Source organism: Procambarus clarkii, chromosome 64 (genome assembly GCF_040958095.1).
Source record: "Procambarus clarkii isolate CNS0578487 chromosome 64, FALCON_Pclarkii_2.0, whole genome shotgun sequence".
In the NCBI taxonomy this organism is placed as follows: domain Eukaryota; kingdom Metazoa; phylum Arthropoda; class Malacostraca; order Decapoda; family Cambaridae; genus Procambarus; species Procambarus clarkii.
Window position 1 is genome coordinate 28,218,037 of NC_091213.1, and position 7,875 is coordinate 28,225,911.

The window sequence follows — 7,875 nt, forward strand, 5'->3', positions numbered from 1 at the left end:
CAGGGAGTGTTGTCATGTGGCTCTTCCAGGGAGTGTTGTCACGAGGCTCTTCCAGGGAGTGTTGTCATGTGGCTCTTCCAGGGAGTGTTGTCACCAGGCTCTTCCAGGGAGTGTTGTCACGAGGCTTTTCCTGGGAGTGTTGTCAACAGGCTCTTCCTGGGAGTGTTGTCACCAGGCTCTTCCAGGGAGTGTTGTCACCAGGCTCTTCCCGGGAATGTTGTCACGAGGCTCTTCCAGGGAGTGTTGTCATGTGGCTCTTCCAGGGAGTGTTGTCATGTGGCTCTTCCAGGGAGTGTTGTCACCAGGCTCTTCCAGGGAGTGTTGTCACGGGGCTCTTCCAGGGAGTGTTGTCATGTGGCTCTTCCAGGGAGTGTTGTCATGTGGCTCTTCCAGGGAGTGTTGTCACCAGGCTCTTCCAGGGAGTGTTGTCACGGGGCTCATCCAGGGAGTGTTGTCACCAAGCTCTTCCAGAGAGTGTTGTCACGGGGCTCTTCCAGGGAGTGTTGTCACGAGGCTCTTCCAGGGAGTGTTGTCACGAGGCTCTTCCAGGGAGTGTTGTCATGTGGCTCTTCCAGGGAGTGTTGTCACCAGGCTCTTCCAGGGAGTGTTGTCACGAGGCTCTTCCAGGGAGCGTTGTCATGTGGCTCTTCCAGGGAGTGTTGTCACGAGGCTCTTCCAGGGAGTATTGTCACCAGGCTCTTCCAGGAAGTGTTGTCACCAGGCTCTTCCAGGGAGTGTTGTCACCAGGCTTTTCCAGGGAGTGTTGTCACCAGGCTCTTCCAGGGAGTGTTGTCACCAGGCTCTTCCAGGGAGTGTTGTCACGAGGCTCTTCCAGGGAGTGTTGTCACCAGGCTCTTCCAGGGAGTGTTGTCCCGAGGCTCTTCCAGGGAGTGTTGTCCCGAGGCTCTTCCAGGGAGTGTTGTCACGAGGCTCTTCCAGGGATTGTTGTCACGAGGCTCTTCCAGGGAGTGTTGTCACGAGGCTCCTCCAGGGAATGTTGTCACCAGGCTCTTCCAGGGAGTGTTGTCACGAGGCTCTTCCAGGGAATGTTGTCACCAGGCTCTTCCAGGGAGTGTTGTCACGTGGCTCTTCCAGGGAGTGTTGTCATGTGGCTCTTCCAGGGAGTGTTGTCACGAGGCTCTTCCAGGGAGTGTTGTCATGTGGCTCTTCCAGGGAGTGTTGTCACCAGGCTCTTCCAGGGAGTGTTGTCACGAGGCTTTTCCTGGGAGTGTTGTCAACAGGCTCTTCCTGGGAGTGTTGTCACCAGGCTCTTCCAGGGAGTGTTGTCACCAGGCTCTTCCAGGGAATGTTGTCACGAGGCTCTTCCAGGGAGTGTTGTCATGTGGCTCTTCCAGGGAGTGTTGTCATGTGGCTCTTCCAGGGAGTGTTGTCACCAGGCTCTTCCAGGGAGTGTTGTCACGGGGCTCTTCCAGGGAGTGTTGTCATGTGGCTCTTCCAGGGAGTGTTGTCATGTGGCTCTTCCAGGGAGTGTTGTCACCAGGCTCTTCCAGGGAGTGTTGTCACGGGGCTCATCCAGGGAGTGTTGTCACCAAGCTCTTCCAGAGAGTGTTGTCACGGGGCTCTTCCAGGGAGTGTTGTCACGAGGCTCTTCCAGGGAGTGTTGTCACGAGGCTCTTCCAGGGAGTGTTGTCATGTGGCTCTTCCAGGGAGTGTTGTCACCAGGCTCTTCCAGGGAGTGTTGTCACGAGGCTCTTCCAGGGAGCGTTGTCATGTGGCTCTTCCAGGGAGTGTTGTCACGAGGCTCTTCCAGGGGGTGTTGTCATGTGGCTCTTCCATGGAGTGTTGTCACCAGGCTCTTCCTGGGAGTGTTGTCATGTGACTCTTCCAGGGAGTGTTGTCATGTGGCTCTTCCAGGGAGTGTTGTCATGTGACTCTTCCAGGGAGTGTTGTCATGTGGCTCTTCCAGGGAGTGTTGTCACGCGGCTCTTCCAGGGAGTGTTGTCATGTGGCTCTTCCAGGGAGTGTTGTCACCAGGCTCTTCCAGGGAGTGTTGTCACGGGGCTCTTCCAGGGAGTGTTGTCATGCGGCCCTTCCTGGGAGTGTTGTTATGTGGCTCTTCCAGGGAGTGTTGTCACGAGGCTCTTCTAGGGAGTGTTGTCATGTGGCTCTTCCAGGGAGTGTTGTCACCAGGCACTTCCAGGGAGTGTTGTCCCGAGGCTCTTCCAGGGAGTGTTGTCACGAGGCTCTTCCAGGGAGTGTTGTCATGTGGCTCTTCCAGGGAGTGTTGTCATGTGGCTCTTCCAGGGAGTGTTGTCACGAGGCTCTTCCAGGGAGTGTTGTCATGTGGCACTTCCAGGGAGTGTTGTCACCAGGCTCTTCCAGGGAGTGTTGTCCCGAGGCTCTTCCAGGGAGTATTGTCACGAGGCTCTTCCAGGGAGTGTTGTCCTGAGGCTCTTCCAGGGAGTGTTGTCACCAGGCTCCTCCAGGGAGTGTTATCACGAGGCTCTTCCAGGGAGTGTTCTCACGAGGCTCTTCCAGGGAGTGTTGTCACCAGGCTGTTCCAGAGAGTGTTGTCACGAGGGTCTTCCAGGGAGTATTGTCACGAGGCTCTTCCAGGGAGTGTTGTCACGAGGCTTTTCCAGGGAATGTTGTCACGAGGCTCTTCCAGGGAATGTTGTCACCAGGCTGTTCCAGGGAGTGTTGTCACGAGGCTCTTCCAGGGAGTGTTGTCCCGAGGCTCTTCCAGGGAGTGTTGTCCCGAGGCTCTTCCAGGGAGTGTTGTCACCAGGCTCTTCCAGGGAGTGTTGTCACGAGGCTCTTCCAGGGAGCGTTGTCATGTGGCTCTTCCAGGGAGTGTTGTCACGAGGCTCTTCCAGGGAGTGTTGTCATGTGGCTCTTCCATGGAGTGTTGTCACCAGGCTCTTCCTGGGAGTGTTGTCATGTGACTCTTCCAGGGAGTGTTGTCATGTGGCTCTTCCAGGGAGTGTTGTCATGTGACTCTTCCAGGGAGTGTTGTCATGTGGCTCTTCCAGGGAGTGTTGTCACGCGGCTCTTCCAGGGAGTGTTGTCATGTGGCTCTTCCAGGGAGTGTTGTCACCAGGCTCTTCCAGGGAGTGTTGTCACGGGGCTCTTCCAGGGAGTGTTGTCATGCGGCCCTTCCTGGGAGTGTTGTCATGTGGCTCTTCCAGGGAGTGTTGTCACGAGGCTCTTCCAGGGAGTGTTGTCATGTGGCTCTTCCAGGGAGTGTTGTCACCAGGCTCTTCCAGGGAGTGTTGTCCCGAGGCTCTTCCAGGGAGTGTTGTCACGAGGCTCTTCCAGGGAGTGTTGTCATGTGGCTCTTCCAGGGAGTGTTGTCATGTGGCTCTTCCAGGGAGTGTTGTCACGAGGCTCTTCCAGGGAGTGTTGTCATGTGGCACTTCCAGGGAGTGTTGTCACCAGGCTCTTCCAGGGAGTGTTGTCCCGAGGCTCTTCCAGGGAGTATTGTCACGAGGCTCTTCCAGGGAGTGTTGTCCTGAGGCTCTTCCAGGGAGTGTTGTCACCAGGCTCTTCCAGGGAGTGTTATCACGAGGCTCTTCCAGGGAGTGTTCTCACGAGGCTCTTCCAGGGAGTGTTGTCACCAGGCTGTTCCAGAGAGTGTTGTCACGAGGGTCTTCCAGGGAGTATTGTCACGAGGCTCTTCCAGGGAGTGTTGTCACGAGGCTTTTCCAGGGAATGTTGTCACGAGGCTCTTCCAGGGAATGTTGTCACCAGGCTGTTCCAGGGAGTGTTGTCACGAGGCTCTTCCAGGGAGTGTTGTCCCGAGGCTCTTCCAGGGAGTGTTGTCCCGAGGCTCTTCCAGGGAGTGTTGTCACCGGGCTCTTCCAGGGAGTATTGTCACCAGGCTCTTCCAGGGAGTGTTGTCACCAGGCTCTTCCAGGGAGTGTTGTCACCAGGCTCTTCCAGGGAGTGTTGTCACCAGGCTCTTCCAGGGAGTGTTGTCACCAGGCTCTTCCAGGGAGTATTGTCACCAGGGTCTTCCAGGGAGTATTGTCACCAGGTTCTTCCATGGAGTGTTGTCACCAGGCTCTTCCAGGGAGTATTGTCACCAGGTTCTTCCAGGGTGTGTTGTCACCAGGCTCTTCCAGGGAGTATTGTCACCAGGTTCTTCCAGGGAGTGTTGTCACGAGGCTCTTCCAGCGGCTATAGTTGAAACTTGAAGACAGTCCAAGATAAGAGGGAGAGGGCTTCAGTGAATGAGGTTGGAATATATACAATATACAAGAAAAAATCCATTTCGAGAAAAAAAGCCATGAAAGAAACGATTACATTACATGTATGGGTCATACAAGAGTAGTATTTGGGTCCATATTTTACCGAATGTATGTATTCTACACCAGGGTGTATGTGAATGATCTCCTACACCAGGGTGCATGTGAATGACCTCCTACACCAGGGTGCATGTGAATGACCTCCTACACCAGGGTTTATGTGAATGACCTCCTACACAAGGGTGTATGTGAATGACCTCCTACACAAGGGTGCATGTGAATGACCTCCTACACCAGGGTGCATGTGAATGATCTCCTACACAAAGATAAACACAAAAGAAGGCGTCTAGACGTTATAAAAACCAGGACCAACTTCAAGAAGTTAGAAGTTATAACGGGCTAATTCAAGCAAATGTCAAATAAAGACATATGCCGAGGAGAGAGTTTATTGAGTGAGGAAAATATTCCACCCAACAGAGGAAAACATCTGGTAACAGACATCTTTCAGAAGATATATTTTGTCGCAAACATCAGCTGCGTATGCAAGTGGGCCAAGAAATTGACAACGTATATGAACCTAAAGTTTTTATATAACATTATCAGACCAATTCTGGAATCTGAGGCGAGAATTTGTTTTGCCAAACAAAAAATAAGGCTGAATGATCACGAGAATGTCAACAGACTTGCCCCCCCCCCCAGGCCCAAATAAACAAATTATTAAAGATAACGCAACTAACAAATGTTGTGTGCAAAAATTAAAAAAAAAAATAGAGAATATTCATTGGTATAAACTAATAACTGTCTTCAAGGCGGGACACAAGAGCTGTGTCTCAACCCTGCAAGCCCTGCAGGTGAGTACATATACGTGCTTCCACGACATAAATTTTCAACAATAAATACATTAAAATATTGCTGCCATTTCAGGGATGAGGGAAGAGATATATATAGCAACTCAATATCCATTAATTTAGAATATTTACACGTGCAGATTTTCATTTAACTTCATTTACAAAAAGTAATACACGCCAGAGTAAATGTTTACATGAGCGAGGCATCTGCTCTAATGAATAATTTTTCGTGTTAATGATTTACTTTGTATTTTTTTCATGTGACTACAAAATTTCCTGATTATCAGAGACATTTTACTGTCTGATTTTTTTTTTTTTAATATGAGTGAATTAGTTTTTCGTGAGTGTGAAATGCATGTTCATGTCTGCGGCGAAATAAACTATTTTTTAGGGTGGTTAAATTCACTTCACGTTTATATAGGTGAAATTCGCTTATTATTTGTGAAATATGGAGGATAATTCCTCCTCCAGGTAAAATACCCGTTTAGGTTTTGTCCTAAAACATGTTTTTTCCAAATAAACTATGTCTAAACGAGGGCATTTACTCTATCTTTCACGCAGGCGCCCCCCCCCCGCCGGCATAGCTAGACATGATACTAACCACGTGGCCACCCCTTCACTTATTAACCAGCCCCAACAAAGCTTAACCTGACAAACCGAGTGAATATGAGGAAAGGATGAGAACGGCGAGGAGTGAAGTGAATAGGCAAGAAAGAAGAGAATTTGGGAAAGTACGGTGAGGAGGAGCAAATGGAAGCAGGACAAAGAGGGAGGAATGATGGAACAGAAGAGAGGGATCGAAGAGAAGAAAGAATATGGTGAAAATTTTAGACAGAAGTATAAGTAAGAGAACAGAACAAGAAAATAGAGAATGACAAGTAAATAAATGAGCTAGAAGTAGAGAGATGTAGGAAAGAGGGAAGACAGATTAAGGAGACGGAGACAAGTGAGGTAAAGGAAGACAGGTAGAGAGACGGGAACAACAAGTGTACGGGAAGAGAGAGACATTATGGAGGCTGGGACACAAGTGGAGACAAAAGGAACAAGTCGGGGATTTGGAAGAACAATTGAAAAAAGGAAAACGGTGAAACGAGGAATAAGTTGGAAGCGGATTGGAAAGATGGAAAAATTTGGAAAGAAGTTAAATGGGAAGAGAGATTAGTTGATTGATTAGAGACAAGCGTGAAGTGATTTTAAGACAACACCTGTCTCAGTGTCGCCTCACCAGCTTCTTGTCCAGAGGAGGAATTTCAGTTCTTTTTGAAGATGTTGTTGACGTCTTAGGCTTTACAAGATGGTGGGCGGGACCTGTTACTCAGACCATCCTTCCTCTCATAACAAGAGTTTGGTGTGGACCAAGAACCGTCGTTTGGTTCTCAGACGGTCAGTGTGGTTCTATGACGGCCTGTGTGGTTCTAAGACGGTCTGTGAAGGTTCTCAGACGGCCTGTGTGGTTCTCAGACGATCTGTGTGGTTCTAAGACGGTCTGTATGGTTCTAAGACGGTCTGTGTGGTTCTAAGACGGCCTGTATGGTTCGGAGACGGTCAATGTGGTTCTAAGACGATCTGAGTGGTTCTAAGACGGCCTGTATGGTTCTAAGATGGCCTGTGTGGTTCTAAGACGATATGTGAGGTTCTAAGATGGCCTGTAGGGTTCTAAGACCGTCTGTGTGGTTTTAAGTCGGCCTGTGTGGTTCTAAGACGGGCTGTGTGGTTCTAAGAAGGTCTGTGTGGTTCTCAGAAGGCCTGTGTGGTTCTTAGACGGCCTGTATGGCTCTAAGACGGTCTGCGTGGTTCTAAGACGGTCTGTGTGGTTCAAAGACGGTCTGCGTGGTTCTAAGACGGTCTGTGTGGTTCTAAGACCGTCTGTGTGGTTCTAAGACGGTCTGTGTGGTTCTAAGACGGTCTGCATGGTTCAAAGACGGTCTGCGTGGTTCTAAGACGGTCTGTGTGGTTCTAAGACGGTCTGTGTGGTTCTAAGACGGTCTGTGTGGTTCTAAGACGGTCTGCATGGTTCAAAGACGGTCTGCGTTGTTCTAAGACGGTCTGTGTGGTTCTAAGACGGTCTGTGTGGTTCTATGACGGCCTGTACTCACCAAATTGTACTCACCTAATTGTGCTTGCTGGGGTTGAGCTCTGGCTCTTCGGTTCCGCCTCTCAACTGTCTATCAACTGGTGTACACGTTCCTGAGCCTAATAGGCTCTATCATATCTACACTTGAAACTCTGTATGGAGTCAGCCTTCACCACATCACTTTCTAATGGGGATTCCATTTGTCTACTGCTCTGACACTGAAAAAAAATTCTAACGTCTCTATGGCTCATTTGGGCCCTCAATTTCCACCTGTGTCCCCTAGTGCGTATGCCCCTTGTGTTACAAAGTCTGTCTTTATCTACACTATCAATTCCTCTGAGAATCTTGCATGTGGTGATCATGTCCCCCCTCTAACTCTTCTGTCTCCCAGTGACGTGAGGTTTAATTCCCGTAGTCTCTCCTCGAAGCTCATACCCCTCAGTTCGGGTACTAGTCTGGTGGCAAACCTTTGAACCTTTTCCAGTTTAGTCTTATGCTTGACTAGATATGGGCTCCATGCTGGGGCCGCATACTCCAGGATTGGTCTGGCATATGTGGTATATAGTGTTCTGAAAGATTCCTTACACAAGTTTCTAAAGGCCGTTCTTATGTTAGCCAACCTGGCATATGCCGCTGATGTTATCCTCTAGATATGAGCTTCAGGGAATAGGTCTGGCGTGATATCAACCCCCAGGTCCTTCTCTCTCTCTCTGACTCTTGAAGTATTTCATCTCCCAAATGATAC